Consider the following 17,364-nt stretch of genomic DNA (forward strand, 5'->3'; position numbering starts at 1 on the left):
TTTGTAAAGGAGAAATTGCTACAAAGTAAAACTTTTGGAATGATCAAATTGAGGTAATGAGGAATTGAAGTACTTAGTTTAGAGTGATATTTATAGGCTGAGTGATTTGAATTAATGTCAATATTGTCACTGTGTACCTTAATGACGAAGTTAATAGGAAGTAAAGAGTTTTAATTGTTATTTTTGACTTCAATGAAAGTTAGTTATTTCTTCCAAATTTGGTCATGTTGGGAAAATAAGACTAATTAATTCAGCTAACTATCCAACAGATGCAATCACATGGAGTTGACAATTGTAGTGTTACAAACACTGAAAAGTAACGTTTTTGTGACCATCCTCTTCCCATTTACCTAGTGCTTTCTGGACCCAATTTTTGGCAATATAACACTATATGCATAGAATTAATTACGAATGAATTAGGAACAATTGTGTCAAAAAGATTAGGTAGATGTAGTACTATTTCAAGTTGGAATATATTTATTCTAAGCTGACTACACTTTTTTTTTTATGGGTGATGAACTTATTTAATAGGAAAATAAGCAAATGTTTCATAAATATATAAATTAATTACAAATGTATACCTCCTTACATTGATGCCCACTAAATAATTACAATATATGTCCCAACTAATAATTTTGCTAACTGATACTAAATCAGTATATAAGAGTATATATATATATGGGTGATAAACTAACCAAAAAAAAAAGAAAGAAATAATAAAAATATTACCAAATGGTATCTCTAATAAAGGATACTATGAAAAAAGAATCAAATAACAAAATGAGAAAAGAATAAAAGAAAAAATAAAATTAATTAATGAGAAAGAACAAAAGTAATAGATGATAAGATAAAAACAATAAATGAGAAAAAAGAACAAAAAATATTAATAATAGGACAATTTTTTTTTGGATTGGAGCGAATTGGGCTTAAAATTTAAAAGGTTGGGAGCGAAACCGAGCCTAAATTTAAAGGGGGTTGAAGTGAAATTTGGCTTAAACTAAATAGAAGTATGTGCTATAATTTATTTTGGATCAATGAGTATTTGCTGAATTCGTTTAGACTGAACTATAAAATTATAATTATTTTGTATTTTATGACCCATTTATATAGTTCCCCTTATTTAATATGTTGTACTCATATGGATTATTTTGGGAGAGTCTATAGGGAATTATAGACTACTAGGCATATGGGTTTAAGAAATATCACACAAGGTTAATAACATGCATGCATCACATGCATTGAATTAAACACATGTTGAAGTATTTAGGCTTAAGTCATCTTCAGACATTTAAAGTTGTCCGCATAATTCACTTAGACATCTGAATTGAGGCTTGTACCTATTGAACACCTCTATCCCTTCAGATTTGAATCATTTGAACATTTTTTAGACAATCAACTAAAAGTATAAAATGAGTGAAATACACTTGCGGTGACGTGACAATTTGACAAATTAAATATTGACATGTGTTATTTAGATAAAAACAAATTATTTTGGAAACTATTATAATGTGAAGGAAAAATAAAATTACTTACTATTAAAAAAAGTTTAAAATAGTCTCTAATTCCGATCGACCGACCCACCGAAACCCTTACCCTGCTATCCCGCTACCACATCCCTGCCCATGGACATCCATTTAGATTATTATTTTACTGATTCAATGGTAAAAAGAAGAGTAAATTAGAGAAATTCACTTTGAAAAAAGCATCAAGGATAGACAAGAGAGCTCGGAAGATGAAGAAAGGTTAGAGTTAAAAAAGGATTTGTAACGATTATGTAGAACTTCATATCATTTTCGTTATCGACGGACTTGTCGTACTGAGTTTTTGTTCTTGTTCTTCTTTCTCCTGCGAGGAGTAGCCTTGTATGGTGACAAATTCACCGTCATCAGTTGGGAAGATCCGAATAAGCCCTTCGAGTTCCTTTTGCCCTGCCATAAGTCTCACAAAATAAGAGTTAAGTTACACATTTATAAGTTTGTTTGCTTCCATAAATCAACAATATGACAGAGATCCAAAAAAAAAGGGAAAAGAAAGAAATTCTTAATCATTCTAGATTTGAAGAAAAAAAATGAACAAGTAGCAGCTTTAATGGCAAAGGTGGTGGTGATTCCTCAAAAGAAGAGGAAGAAATGTGTGTGATGGAGGTGATAATGAAAAATATGAAAAAATAAAATGATTTGATGACTGGATAAAAAGTGGAAAAAGAATAGTGTAACTGGTGTATGATTCTGGCAATGTCGGTAGCTGCTGCTTGGTGGTAAGGTGGAGGAATAATGGCAGCAAACACAAGGAAGAAGATGTAGATTTTTTAATTTTAAAAAAAGTCTAATTTAGACACTTTCACGCGCTCGTTGTCTGTGAATCACACTCAAACTGCCATGTAGGCATAAAATGTTCAAATGATTCAAATTCGAGAGGGTAGAGGTGTTTAATAGGGACAAGCCTCAATTTAGGTGTCTATGTGAATTATGCAGACAACTTTAAGTGCATGTCAATGACTTAAGCCAAGTATTTACAATTTAGAAGTAATTATAAAATGCTTCTTCAAAACCCAAAACCCAAACAAAAGTGGACTTTAAGATGGTAACGATATATCTAAATTATTCCGAAGGATGGCAATTGTCCTAACTCCCAAGGTGGCTTTGAAATAGTCAAGTCGCATAACAAATTCACAACATCGATGTACTGACTTTTTATATATTTCATCCATCTCAATTTATGTGACACACTTTAAATTTCTAGAGTCAAATAATTCTTTTTTAATTTAACTACAACTTTTCCTAGCATCTTTTTAAATATTTTAAATTGACAATTAATATGACTTATAGTACTTTCTACCTAATTTCTAACTACATGTAAATTCTATTTCATTTTAAAAAAAAAATATATCATATCTAAATCTACTATCAAAATTCAAAAGTTTGATACTCAATATTTGAATCGTGAATTTTAAAAAGTCAATATGAAACATGGAATCCCAAAACACAGGGTGTTAGCTATCATGGAAAAGATAGCTTCTGGAATATTCTCAGTTACAGAGAAAAGAATTCAGAAGTGTTAAATTTCAAATTGAACTTTATTGATCAATAACTGAACAAGATCAATACATATATATACAAAGAAGGAAAGAATCTTTTGTAACTACTTTAACTAACTATTTTCTATCTAATCCTCTAACTTCTATTATTTACATAATGACCCTCAACTTACTATGTAATACCATCTTTAATACTCCCCCTCAAGTTGGTAGGAATGAATAGATTTAATACTCCAAACTTGGACAACAAATACTCATGTTGAAACTTGCCCAGACCCTTAGTTAATATGTCAGCCTCTTGCTCTTTGGTATGCAGATACTCAGTCTTAATTAGCCCATTCTGAATTTTCTCCCTTATGAAATGACAGTCCAATTCTATGTGTTTTGTTCTTTCATGTAGTACTGGTGTAACGACTCGGAAAATGATAGAGTGAAACTAGAGCCTCACATGTGTGTTTGGAGTCGAGAACTTAATGAAATGATTATATTTGAATTTGACCCAAAAGTTCTTAAAAATGTGCTTCGGAAGTTACCAGAAACTTGTTTAGCTGTATATTAAAAGATCCGTTTCGTTTTTCGAAAATCCGACTTCATATTCTTGTTTAGGGGGTCAAATTGAGTGGGAAATGGGTCTAACCCAAATTTTAGAGCAACCGTATCAAAATCCGAAATTTCCAAGTGAAGCCTTTTTCGAGGGTCTACTTTGGAGGGTCATATCTCCTAGCACACAAATTATTTGGGTGGCCAATAATATATCCATGGAAAGCCCTTTGAGTTAGCTACCTAACTCACTTCGTTTCACCTCATTCGAAGTTCGGACGAAGAAGTTATGCCCATTTTCGTAAAGTCTGTCCGACAGAAAATGCAAATTCCAGTAGCTAATTTTACTGTTCATTACTGTTCACCCGCCTGAAATTTTTTCTAAGTGTTGGACCTTTTTTTTCAAAGGACTTATATTATTTCCCATATACCATTAGTTCATTCCCATCCCTAAAAACATTTCCCTCTCTACAATCCTCCATTTAAGAAAGTCAAGAACTTGGAGCTAGGGCTTGGTTTGAAGGTGGTGTCTTCATCAATTTTCGTGGGAGATCATAGCAAAGGTATGGTGGTCTTGATCCTTGTCTAATTTTCCATTCAAGGAGCCAAATCCAAAGTTACTTCAAAGTATGAAAAATCTAGGTTTTCACTCAATCTCATGGGTTCTTCCACCAAATGGTTTTAAAAGGTTTCTAATGGCACTTTATGGTTATATTGTTGTTGTATTGACGATTTAAGATGAAAATACTCCATGAACCCATGATTTCTCTCTATTCCTAGTTTATGCCTTTATGAAGTGGGTTGCTAGATAATGAATGTATATGAATCAAACTTGTTTAAAGGTCTTTAGATTGTTGAAGTATGTCATTACCCATGCTTATTTTATGGAGTATTGTTGGTGTATTGGTATGTGAGGCTTATGGCCTTAAAGGCATAGTATGAGAAATTGGAGTGTTACCATGACATTATACGAATGAGAATTCAATGAAGATAATGTGATCATGTTATGAATGTAAAGGTGTTGTTGTAGGTTGTTCACTGGTTTGGTTGCATAATTACTACCCTATTTTCCATGCTCTTTGATTCCATTACATGCCTTCAAGGTGTTTGACAAAATGTCCAACTATGGAGAATTGATGAATCGATGCTTTAAAGTTTGAGTTATGAGATGTATGGAAATCCAGAGATGTGTTGATGACACTCATGAATGTTGATGATATAATATGAAGGATTCTTCAATATAAAGTATACCTTGAATTGGTAGGGCTTATGCATCATTTTCTTGTATAAATGATTATACTGTTGATTGTTGAATCCTTGGATCGGTAGGCTTATGGCACCCTTCCACACATGCTTATAATGAACCTTGGATCGGTAGGCTAATGACACCCTTCCATTAATGATAAGTAATGAACCTTGGATTCGGTAGGCCTATGGCACCTTTCCATAAAGGTTAATGATGAGACTTGAATCGGTAGGCCCATGGCACCCTTTCAAGAGGAGTTAATGAGCTTTCCTAAATGTACCTTGAATCGGTAGGCTTATGGCACCCTTTCATGTGTTAAATAATGTACCTTGAATCGGTAGGCTTATGGCACCCTTTCATGTGTGATGATGTCAAAGTAATGAACTATTCTATGGGAATGTAGGCTAAGCACCGAGCGGGTTTGGTTAGATGGAAACTCCCCCGACAGTTAGGCATGAGTTTCAATGATCGTCTACCTTATCCCATAAACTATGTGCCCGCATAGGAAGCTAGTGGATCCATTAAGCTATATATACCGGTCTTCCTTAGGCAAGTAGACCACCTCTTTTCGGTGTGGGGACTCATGACACCGGATTCCATGACAAGCTCTCATGGTCTATGTCGGTTAAACGCTTACTTCCCATCATGTGAGATTTCATTATGGTTTCTTGACAGGTTCTACAAAGTGTAGGTAGTAGTATGGGATGCTACCTATACATTGCACGAGTAGGCTTGGAGAGGGTCATAGTGAGTTTCTCTAAATCCTAATGACTGTGACATGAATGTACCCTAAATGAGGTTATTAAAGAATGTTGGCTCTTAAATGCTTAATATGTTATGCATGTTATACTTGGGTTATATTACGAGTTATTTTCCCTTGTCATGTCTTAATTAATGATATACCTCTTATGTATGAATATTGTGCAAAGGTGAAAGAAAGGAATGATAAGTTACTTTAAGTGACCTAAATGTGGTGCCTTAGTATGGATGGTGGTATGGGACGTCATCCATACATTGCACGAGGTATAGCATAAGGGTTTCTTGAGGTGAAGGTCCAAGGTAAAGGTTTTCATGTTGATATTGTTTAAAGGTGATATTATGACTTACTTGATGTTATGCTTATCTTGTATGTCTTTTATGCTATTGTTCATGATATTTCAAAAAGGTGGCATAATGCATGGTTTCTAACTAAAATGTCCCTTTTTAAACATGTTTTGCATGGTCATCATACTTAGTACATTTTGTGTACTAACCCATATTCTTCATAGTTTTACTATAAGTGTAGGTTCCGGCAAGTGATCCCTCCTAGCTAGTTTGAAGTGTTGGATTTCTTTCTTCCAAGACTTGGTATGTCCTCATGGATTCGAGGACAAGACTTTTAAGTTCTTTTGTTCATGTAATAGACTTCTTTTGATTGTAAAGGGCCGTGTCCCTACTTATGTTTTGCGACTGTGTCTAAGATGGCCATGTGAGACTTAGACTTCCGCTGTGTGTTTTAAAGTTGTTTTAAGAAGTTTAAATGTGTGGATGTAAATAAGTTTTTTTTTATTCCGCACTATTTTCATTATTGAATGCAATGAATGACTATGTGGCTTGTATAAGACTCCTTCGGGGTCGAGTACGCCTTGTTACGACTTGGGGGTGCTCCCGGGTCGTGACAACTGGGTTAGCAGCAATTTGTATGGCAGACTTGCTATCACTATATATGGTAGCTGGAGTTACAACATCAACTCCTAGTTCCTTGAACAGTTTTGCTATCCACACTACTTCAGCTACAACACTTGCCATGCTCCTGTACTCAGCTTCAGCTGAACTTCTAGATATAGTTCCTTGTTTCTTGGATTTCCATGATATTAGTGAATCTCCCAGCTTAATCATGAATCCAGTGACAGACCTTCTGGTGTGTAAACAAGCCCTCAAATCTGAATCACAGTAGACCTTTAACTATTTGTTATTCCTGATGGATAATAGTACACCTAGCCCTGCTTGTCCCTTTACATATTTCACCACCTTGAGAGCAACATTGAGGTGTGATTGTTTGGGTTTATGTAGGAACTGGCTCAGAGTTTGTGTAGCAAAAGCAATGTCTGGCCTGGTAATATTTAGATACAATAATTTTCCAACTAGTCTTCTGTATACTGTTGGATCCTCTAGCAATCTATCTTCCTTTCCTGTCCCATTTATTTCATCATACTCCTTGGTAGTTAACTGTACATAAGGATCAATAGAAGTGGAGGCTGGTTTAGCAGCTCCAAGTTCAGCTTCAGAGATGATTTCAAGAGAGTATTTCCTTTGATGCATGACAATCCCTTCTTGTGATCTAGCAAATTCAATTCCTAGGAAATACATGAGTTCTCCTAGGTCTTTCATCTTGAAAGTGTCTTGTAGAATTCTTTTGGTTTGTTGAATAAGACTAAGGTATTACCTGTAATCATCATATCATCAACATATACTAGAAGTATCATCAGAGATGTTTTTGTTTTCTTAATGAACAGTGAATAATCTGCATGACTCTGAATAAATCCCAATCTGATAAGTGCATCTGTAAGCTTCACATTCCATTGTCTAGGGGCTTGTTTCAGTCCATAGAGGGATTTAGTGAGCCTACACACTGGTTTCTCCCCCTGCACAATAAATCCCTGAGGAAGCTGAAAGCCTTAAGGAAGAGTCATATATACTTCATCAAATAAGTCACCTTGAAGGAAAGCATTTGACACATCCATCTGATGAATAGGCTAATTTTCAATAGCAGCTAAAGCCAACACACTTCTGATCGTACCCATCTTGACAACAGGTGAAAAAGTTTCTTTATAATCCAGCCCCTCTCTTTGGTTAAATCCCTTGGCAACCAACCTAGCTTTGAATCTTTCAACTTCCCCTGAAGCTTGATACTTGATTTTAAAAATCCACTTACAACCAATAGCCTTTTTGTGAGGAGGTAAGGGTACCACTTTCCAAGTCTGATGAGTTTCCAAGGCTGAGTTTTCAGCCTGTATGGCCTCAACCCACCTAGGATCCTTACAGGCCTCCTCAAAGGTGACAGGTTCAACCTCATGACCAAAAGAAGAGAGAAAGGCCTGATAGGACTGCAATAGATGATCATAGCCAAAATATTTGTCAATAGAATATAGAGGTTTGAAAGAAGTGAGATGAGCAGAAGCAACATAATCTTGCATCCATAAATGAGCTTTGGTACTCTTCTGGGATGTCCTAACCTCAGAGACCCTAGAGCCAGAATCAGGTAACACTGCATGCAGAGCAGGATTATCAACAGAATCAACTATAACAGATGGAGGGACATTATGTGATGGAGTAGGGTCTGATGAAATATTGACAGAAGGAAACAAGTGACAGGCAGTGGAAGAGGGAACTGCAAAGGGAAATGTGTATTCTCTAAACTCCACATCTCTGCTAAGGAAAAACTGCTTGTCCTTGAGATTGTAGAAAAGATATCCTTTTGTAGTAGGACTGTACCCCATGTGAATGGCAACAACACTTCTTGGTTGAAGTTTATCATGTATGTACATATTCTTTGCAAAGCACAAACAACCTAAAACTCTCAAATGCTGGAGAGAAGGTTTGGTATTGTGAAATACTTCATGAGGGGATTTGCCATGTAACACAGGAGTTGGCAACAAATTGATGAGATAAGCAGCTGTAAGTATGCAATGACCCCAAAACCTGATAGGAATATGACCTTGGAATCTGATTGCTCTAGCTACTTCAAGGATATGTTTATGTTTTCTCTCTGCAATACCATTTTGTTGTGGTGTATGAATGCAGGTTCTCTGATGAATGATGCCTAAGCTGGTAAATAGTGTGTGACATTCAACATTTACAAACTCAGAGCCATTGTCAGTACGGACTATTTTAACTACAACATTGAATTGAGTTTTGGCAAAAGTAAAAAAGTTTTTCAAGACAACACAAACATCACTCTTCATTTTTATTAGAAACAACCACAATAGTCTAGTACAATCATCAACTATAGTAACAAAGAATCTATTACCATCATAGGTAGGGGTGTTAAAGGGCCCCCAAACATCAACATGCAGTAACTGAAAAGAAGAAGTAGATACAGTAGTACTATTAGGAAAGGGTAATCTATGTTGTTTTGCCAGAGGACAAATGGTGCAATTGTGAAGATCTTTAGAACATTTACTAGGTGAAAGAGCTAGCAGATGAGCCAGAACAGTGGAAGAAGTGTGTCCTAGCCTTTGATGCCACAATAGAGCTTGTGATTCTGTGGAATGAACATCATCATGAGCTAAGTGTGATGAGCAGTGAACAATTTTGTTGATAGGATAGGAGTTATTAGGCAGAAGATAGAGACCAGCATGCTCTCTACTAATCACCTTCACCTACCCATTGGAGAGGTCCTGAAGAGCAACAAAGTTAGGAAAGAAGCATACTGCACATTGAAGATCCTTAGTAATTTGTGAGACTGATAGTAAGTTGAATTTAAAATCAGGAACAAGAAGAACATTTCTTAGCATGTCCTGAGGAGTGACATTACAAGAACCTATATGTGTGATTTGAGTTGTTTCACCATTGGGCAATTGAACACTTCTAGGTTTATCACTAGGAAGTTGATGTTGATGAGTAAGAATAGCTGAGTTTTGGGTCATATGATTGGTTGCACCAGAATCTATGATCCAACTAGTATGGGCTGGACTTGCAGTGAAAGCAGTTTCATTACCTGCTGAGGAGGAATTTTCCTGAGCTATGTTGGCACTGAAATGTGATGTGGACGCTGCTGCTTCAAAACCTCCCTGCATATTAGACTGACCAAGCATTTGTAGGATTTGATTATACTGTTCATGTAACACAGTCATACCTTTGTGATAGTCAATATGTTCAGTGTTTTAGAACCTCTTCCATATCCCTGATTCATTGGATTCACACCTCTGTTAACATTTATCCTTGGATTCACACCTCTGTTAACATCTATATCACCATCACTACTGCATTGTGAGCAACAGAATTCTACCTCCTATCATTATTAGGCCTTCCTCTCCCCTGATACTCATTATTAGACCTTCCCTGATACTCATTATTAGGCCTTCCTCTCCCCTGATAAGTATTATTAGGACTTTTCTTCCTCCTTTCAAATCCTGGGGGATAACTATGAAGCTGATAACAAATTGCTTGAGTGTGGCCTGTCCTTTTGCAGTAGTCACAGAATGCAGTGGGATCATAACTAGAATTAGTGTAAGGCCTTGGTCTGGGGACCATAGCAGAAGTATTGTTCCCAGTAGTGAACATGGCACTTAACTCAGAACAATTTGCACTACTGGAGGTTTAAGAAATGGTTTTTTGACTTTCTCTCTCAATTAAAAGTGAATAGGTCTTGTTCAAGGAAGGTAGAGGTACCATCATTAAGATCTGTCCCCTAGCTTGTTCATATGAGTCATTCAGACCCATGAGGAACTGAAGTAACTTCTAATTATGCACAAATTGCACAAACTCTCTCGAATTTACACACTCACAACTTGGTACAGGAGTTAGGCTATCATATTTTACCCACAGTTCACGCAATCTAGAGAAATATGCTGAGATTGAACTAGTACCTTGATTGACAGTAGCAATCTCCTTGTGCAGTTGAAAGATGCGAGATCCATCGACTTTATCATATCGTTCAGCCAGATCCTTCCATACAGATGCAGCATTTGTGGAGTAGACAATACCTCCAAGTAATTCTTTTGAAACACAGTTCATGATCCATGATAATACAATTGCATTGCAGCGTTCCCATAAATTCACCAGATTTGGACCATATGCCTCCTTTTTGCATGAACCATCGATGAATCCCAACTTATTACGACCTAGAATTGCAATCTTCAATGCTCAACTCCATACAGAAAAATTATCGACTCCAGTCACTTGAATTGAACTGAGCAACACACCAGAATTGTCAATGGTGTGTAGAAACAAATGATAATTGTGGCTTAACTTTTCTGGCAACTCATTATCGACAGTCGCCATAGCTTCGCCTGTTACTTGTGTAGTTGAATCAGTGATTTGATCAACTATTTACTGTGAAAATCGATCAGTGCTCTGATACCATGTTAGCTATCATGGAGAAGATAGCTTCTGGAATATTCTCAGTTACAGAGAAAAGAATTCAGAAGTGTTAAATTTCAAATTGAACTTTATTGATCAATAACTGAACAAGATCAATACATATATATACAAAGAAGGAAAAAAATCTTTTGTAACTACTTTATTAACTATTTTCTATCTAATCCTCTAACTTCTATTATTTACATAATGACCCTCAGCTTACTATGTAATACCATCTTTAATAGATACGTGCATGCATGCAAGAAATATGCAACTGTTAAGAGGATAATTTTTTTTTATTACCGGGGTGGTACACCGATAGGCCGCCTACCATCTTACCTGGTTGGTCTTACCGGCCTGTGGGTGAATCCGAATCGGCCCATCCTACTAATATATGGGTGGCTTCCGGTCCGAACCTTACCGGAGGTGGGCCCTTACGGTCTTAATAGGCTGAAACCAGATGGACTAGCCCAATTAACAAGTTTAGTATCAATTCAACTTCAAATGAGCTCATACTCAGGATTTAGCTTTACTAAATAATTTTGAATTGACAAAGGTCAAATATTTCAAATTCAAAAAGTTTTCAAATCACTTCTATTTCATCCTACATTTCTATTTATACTTTTCGAAATGGTAAAAAAAAAAAAAACCTTTTTTATCAACAACAACAACAAAGAAAAAACATTCTTTAACATTACTCATTTTCAAAACCTGTAATTATTTTCTCTCTCATTAGTTATGTGGTTTTGAACACACGTTAATGTTCATGCCTTTATGAGATATATAGGAAGGAACCATGCCATACGTATTTTTCTCAACATCGGTCTTTTTGTAACAAAAGATAAATTTATATTAAAAAAAATTGAATTTGCTCCTAGAAATTATTAATTTTTAAGTAGAAGTTGAAATATGTTTATAAATTAAGATGCGGTTAATTTGAGATGACAAGTGTTATCTCCGGTATTCAGGTTAGTCAAAAATACAGAAACAGAAAAAAGATGAAATAGACAGAATGATTTTTAATCCGAGTCCACAGAAACCACCGTGTTTCCTTAAGAAATTTAATCCCCTCACTGTACCCGAGGTTGCAGATTAGTTCCTCCCAAGATAAAATGGATTAACCTGTTAAAGAAGTAGCGGTACCTCAAACTTTAATAACTTCAGCAAACGCAAGAACAGCAACAAGAGCACACACAGACTCAGTCGATCGACAATTTTATTTATGTAAGAATATGTATGCAGAGAGGAAGATTTTTTCAGTGTTAGAAAAATGAAAAATACCTCTTATTTCTAGCCATTTGCAGCAAGGAACGCGTCTGTTCAGAAAAATCTGTTCAGACCCATTTTTTCCAGAACATTGTGTCCTTTGGGAAAAGTAACGACTTTTCGGAAGGATTACCGTTTGGGAAAAGTAACGACTTTTCAGAAGGATTACCGTTACACGTGAATTTCAAATAAATTCAGTTGCGCCAAATTAATTCTGTTATTTAATTAACATTCTGAATTAATTTATAAGAGAAAGGAAATGATTTAACAAGATTGATTAAATAATTTTTGTCCAAAAACATTATCAATCAATTCCAAAGCCGAGGTCGAGCGAGCGACGACGACGACGGCGCGAGAGCACACTTTTTATTATTTATTAATATTTTCAACACGCCCCCTCATGTGTGGGTCTGATTTTTTTCATGGGCCAAGCACGAGAAAATTCTTTTTGATTTGGGTGATGGTAAGATTTGATCTCAGAACCTCTACATGCTCTGATACTATGTTCAATTAGATCTTAGGCTTAACTCACAGTTTAAAAGCTAGCTCAAAGGGAGGAGGATTGCTCAAACCTCATAAGGAGTTCACTCATCTCATTAACTATCAATGTGAGACTTTTGTCATTCTTTAACATTCCCTCCTCTCATTATGTGTTCCAAACACACGTTGATGCCTTTTATGAGACATAAAGAAAGGAACGACATGCCATGTATTTATTTTCTCAACTTTGGCCTTTCTATATATAACAAGAGAAAAAATTTATATTAAAAAAGTTAAGTTGTTCCTGGCAATTATTAATTGAAATCATTTTTCAGGTAGAAGCTGAAACAAGTGAACACAAGATGCAGTTAATTTGAGAGGAGTTAATGACTTGTTTTTTTTTAAAACCGAACTTAATGATATTAACAACCAAATGGAGGGGGACATAAAGCCTAACCTCCTTTTACATCTTAGGACAAGACAAATCCTATCCTGTTAAGATTCTGATCCAGAGATCTTAACAAAACAAAACAACTATATTAATGCATTTAAACTACAATTGTTAATGCATATAAATAAAAATATTCAAGGTGGATCAAATTGCCAGGTATTAATCTTCTTGGCTCTTCTTAGAAAGGTTGGAAAATCCAATTTATTCATCCTAAGAAAACCTTTATTCACTTCTGGAAGATCCACTTCTTGCAAAAAAAAATCTTTGGGTCTTGAATTTGAGTTGACATATTTTGCTAGAGCATCTGCCACTTCATTTGCCTCTCTACAATAATGTTTAACTGTTATATTTTTGTGATTAATTAAGAGTTTTTCTGTCACAAATGACAGACAATTTAATATGTGAAATACTACCAGTAAAGAATAAATCCTTACACACACTGTTTCTGATTTAACGATAAAGTTTTTATGTTCTTTTAATCGTTAACCGAATGAATTTTAAAAATTCAAACAGAGTAGAAAACCATAAAGGTTTTAATCTCCAGAAACCTCAAATACAGAAACTATTAAATTTCTTAAGATTGCTATCTCCTGTATTCAGGTTAGTCAAAAATACAGAAACAGAAAAAAGATGAAATAGACAGAATGATTTTTAATCCGAGTCCACAGAAACCACCGTGTTTCCTTAAGAAATTTAATCCCCTCACTGTACCCGAGGTTGCAGATTAATTCCTCCCAAGATAAAACGGATTAACCTGCTAAAGAAGTAGCGGTACCTCAAACTTCAATAACTTCAGCAAACGCAAGAACAGCAACAAGAGCACACACAAACTCAGTCGATCGACAATTTTATTTATGTAAGAATATGTATGCAGAGAGGAAAATATTTTCAGTGTTAGAAAAACGAAAAAGACCTCTTATTTATAGCCATTTGCAGCAAGGAACGCGTCTGTTCAGAAAAATCTGTTCAGACCCATTTTTTCCAGAACATTGTGTCCTTTGGGAAAAGTAACGACTTTTCGGAAGGATTACCGTTTGGGAAAAGTAACGACTTTTCGGAAGAATTACCGTTACACGTGAATTTCAAATACATTCAGCTGCGCCAAATTAATTCTGTTATTTAATTAACATTCTAAATTAATTTATAAGAGAAAGGAAATGATTTAACAAGATTGATTAAATAATTTTTGTCCAAAAACATTATCAATCAATTCCAAAGTCGAGACCGAGCGAGCGACGACGACGACGGCGCGAGAGGGCACCTTCTTCTTAACCCTTTAAGAACTAAAGGAAGTGTTTCCTAATATAAGGACAACAATTTCCTTTCTTCTACCAATATGGTAAAAATGACCTTTCATTTGCACTTTTGCAATGATTTTTCATTTTCCCTCCAAAATTGGTTCCCCCACTTTCATTGGTTCTTCCACTTTCCATTTTCTCTTTTTATTTCCCATTCACAGCTTGCTAAACCCAACAACAAGTAGATAGAAAATCATGTTTATAACGTTGTGCCCAAATGAGTTATATATTCCTCCCTAGGCAATAGCTGATCGATATGAAAAATAGAGTTTATGGCCAAATTAATTTGGTAGATTTTATAATTAAAAGAGGAATATGATATTAATTAATTCATTTAACATTAATTGATACATGATGGACATATTGAATTTTGAACATTACAATCGAATGTTTTTTATAATGTAATCACAACTTCAATAATACAAACAAATTTAATTTATCTAATTTTTCTATAGGCAATTGTTAGGTTTTTGTAAACCAGAAACTCTTCCTCTGGCATTAACACATGAAGCTTCAGTCTGCTGATTTTGATAACTAAGATTCAGATCTTCAAGTATTATGCCGCTACATGGATTAGTTATGCTACAATCAAGTTTCACTGCAATCTTTGTAGCCGATGTTCCACGTATGTCTTGATATGTTACATCACTTATCTTTATACCCGAGCCCTAAAAAGGAAAACGAACAATACAATTAGATTAAGGTTAGGGAACATGATCTAATGTTATCATTATTCTAATAAAAAAAAGTAACTTGTTTAATCAATACCTGATGAGGACAACTTTCATGATTAGGACAGTAATTTTGATCTATGAGGATTGGGTTTTTAACATTAACCATAACAATATGTTGAAAGAGAATGTTTCTAACAAAGCCACTGCTAGGCCTTGCCCAAGTTTTCACTCTCACACCATTTGTTGTTCCACTGAAAGTCACAGTTTTTACTGTCACATTTTGGACTCCTAACTCTTGTTGTTTCCAGCCTAAGCTTCCAATGCTGCAACAACATCAAGTTTTCGACATACATTTTAGTTGAAAAGATAAATCAATAAAAATGAAAGAAATTAAAGTGATCTTGTTTTAATAAATATAAATTTGATGTTCCAAACCTTATTCCATGGCCAGGGCCACATGCAATGCCTTCAATCCATAAGTTAGAAGTTCCAGGCCCAATAGAGATACAATCATCTCCAGTACCAATTTGTGATTTCATAATACTAACTCCTGATGATAATTTTACATGAATTCCATCAGTGTTGGGACTATTTCCTTGAGCTAATACCTTCATTCCTTGTAGCTTCACATTATGACATCCGTCTACTAATATTTGAAACTTTTGACTATTTTGAACGGTTACTCCACTCATTATAATGTTGTTTGAGTTATAAAAAGTCAATGCCTGCATCAAAATTTAAGGTAAAATTAAAAAGAGATAGTTGTGCTTGCTTGACATAAAACAAAAAGGAAAGTGTTGTGGGTATGCATGTTGTTTTTGGAATATAGTTTTTATTCATCATCTCAAACACCGAAAAATATTTTTTATGGAACGAACCGTAGTCCCATCAGGGCAATTCTTGCTGTTGGATTTCTTGCAAGCCCAAAGAGCAGCACCTTGACCATCAAAGGTTCCACCATAGATGGAAATGCCATTGACTTTTTCAAATTTTATCCAATTTTCGTCATTGCCAATGACATTATAATCAGAGGGAGCTAAGAGAGTCCCATCAATGCGTATAGTAATAGCCTTGCTCTTGCATGTTTGTCCATTGAAGTTTGCATTGTGAATTAAATATTTTCCAATTGGCACATTAATAGTGGCAGGTGTATTAGAAGCACAGGCTGCTGACCATGCACTCAAAAAGGCTTTTGATGAATCCGTTTTTCCATCGGATTTTGCTCCATAATTTTGGACATTGTAAATATTGGTATTAGCTGCTAATGATGAGTTGAATAAGAAGAGGAAGAAAATTGCTAAGGGACTCATTTTGCTAAGGTGAAATTGGTAAGTACAAAGCTTTTTGAAGGGTTCAAAAGACTTATCAAATTATAATAAATGGAGGTGATGAGGAATTGAAGTAGTTTAGAGGGATATTTATAGGGTGAGTGAATTCAAGTTGTTGCTAATTAATTTTAGATTTCAGTGAAGGTTTGGTTAATTTTCATTCATATTTGGTCATGTTGGGGATTTGGAAAAATGAGACTTCAGATACAATATGCAATCACATGGACTAGGCAATGGTTGGCACCCTAGCTAGTTGTGTTATAAACATTGAAAAATAACGTTTTGCATACCTTCCTCTTCCCATTTACTCCAAAATTAAAACTTGTCCAATTTACTAATGTCCAATATTTGGCAAAATAACATTACTTATGCATGAAATTAATATAATTCTAAATAATGAATCACCATTGATATCGACACATCCAGATAGCCAAATGCTTGCAAATGAATTGGGAACTAACTCAAAAATTGATTAGGTAGATATAGGTGCTATTTCAAGTTCGAATATTTTTATCCTAAGTTGACTATATACATTTTTTATGGATAAGGAACTAGCTTATTGAATTTGTGGTACTCATATGGATTATTTAGGGCGAGTCTATAGGGAATTATAGGTTACTAGCTAGGTATTTGGGAGCTATAGTTGAGTTTAAGAAAGATCACACAAGGTTAATAATATGCATTGAATTAAACACATGTTGAAGTATTTACAAATTAGAAGCAATTATAACATGCTTGTTGAAAACCCATAACCCAAACACAAGTGGACTTTAAGATAGTATAGATATATCTGCAGATGGCGATTGTCCTAACTCCCTAGGCGACTTTGAAATAGTCAAGTCACACAACAAATTCACAACATTTATGTACTCCATCCGTCTTAATTTACATGACATCTTTCAAATTTCGAAAATCAAATAAGTTTTTCTTTTATTTGATGACTGCTATTTTTTCATCTACCGTTTAACTATTGAATTGATA

The 17,364-nt window shown here is 35.0% G+C and overlaps 1 pseudogene; it reads right to left on the reverse strand.

Moving 5' to 3' along the window:
- Positions 1-14,821: 14,821 nt before the first annotated feature.
- LOC125836503 (polygalacturonase-like) lies at positions 14,822-16,365 on the reverse strand (annotated as a pseudogene).
- Positions 16,366-17,364: the final 999 nt, after the last annotated feature.

The sequence above is a fragment of the Solanum verrucosum genome, unplaced genomic scaffold (assembly GCF_900185275.1).
Source record: "Solanum verrucosum unplaced genomic scaffold, falcon-dt-bn FXZP01000278.1, whole genome shotgun sequence".
NCBI classification, from domain to species: domain Eukaryota; kingdom Viridiplantae; phylum Streptophyta; class Magnoliopsida; order Solanales; family Solanaceae; genus Solanum; species Solanum verrucosum.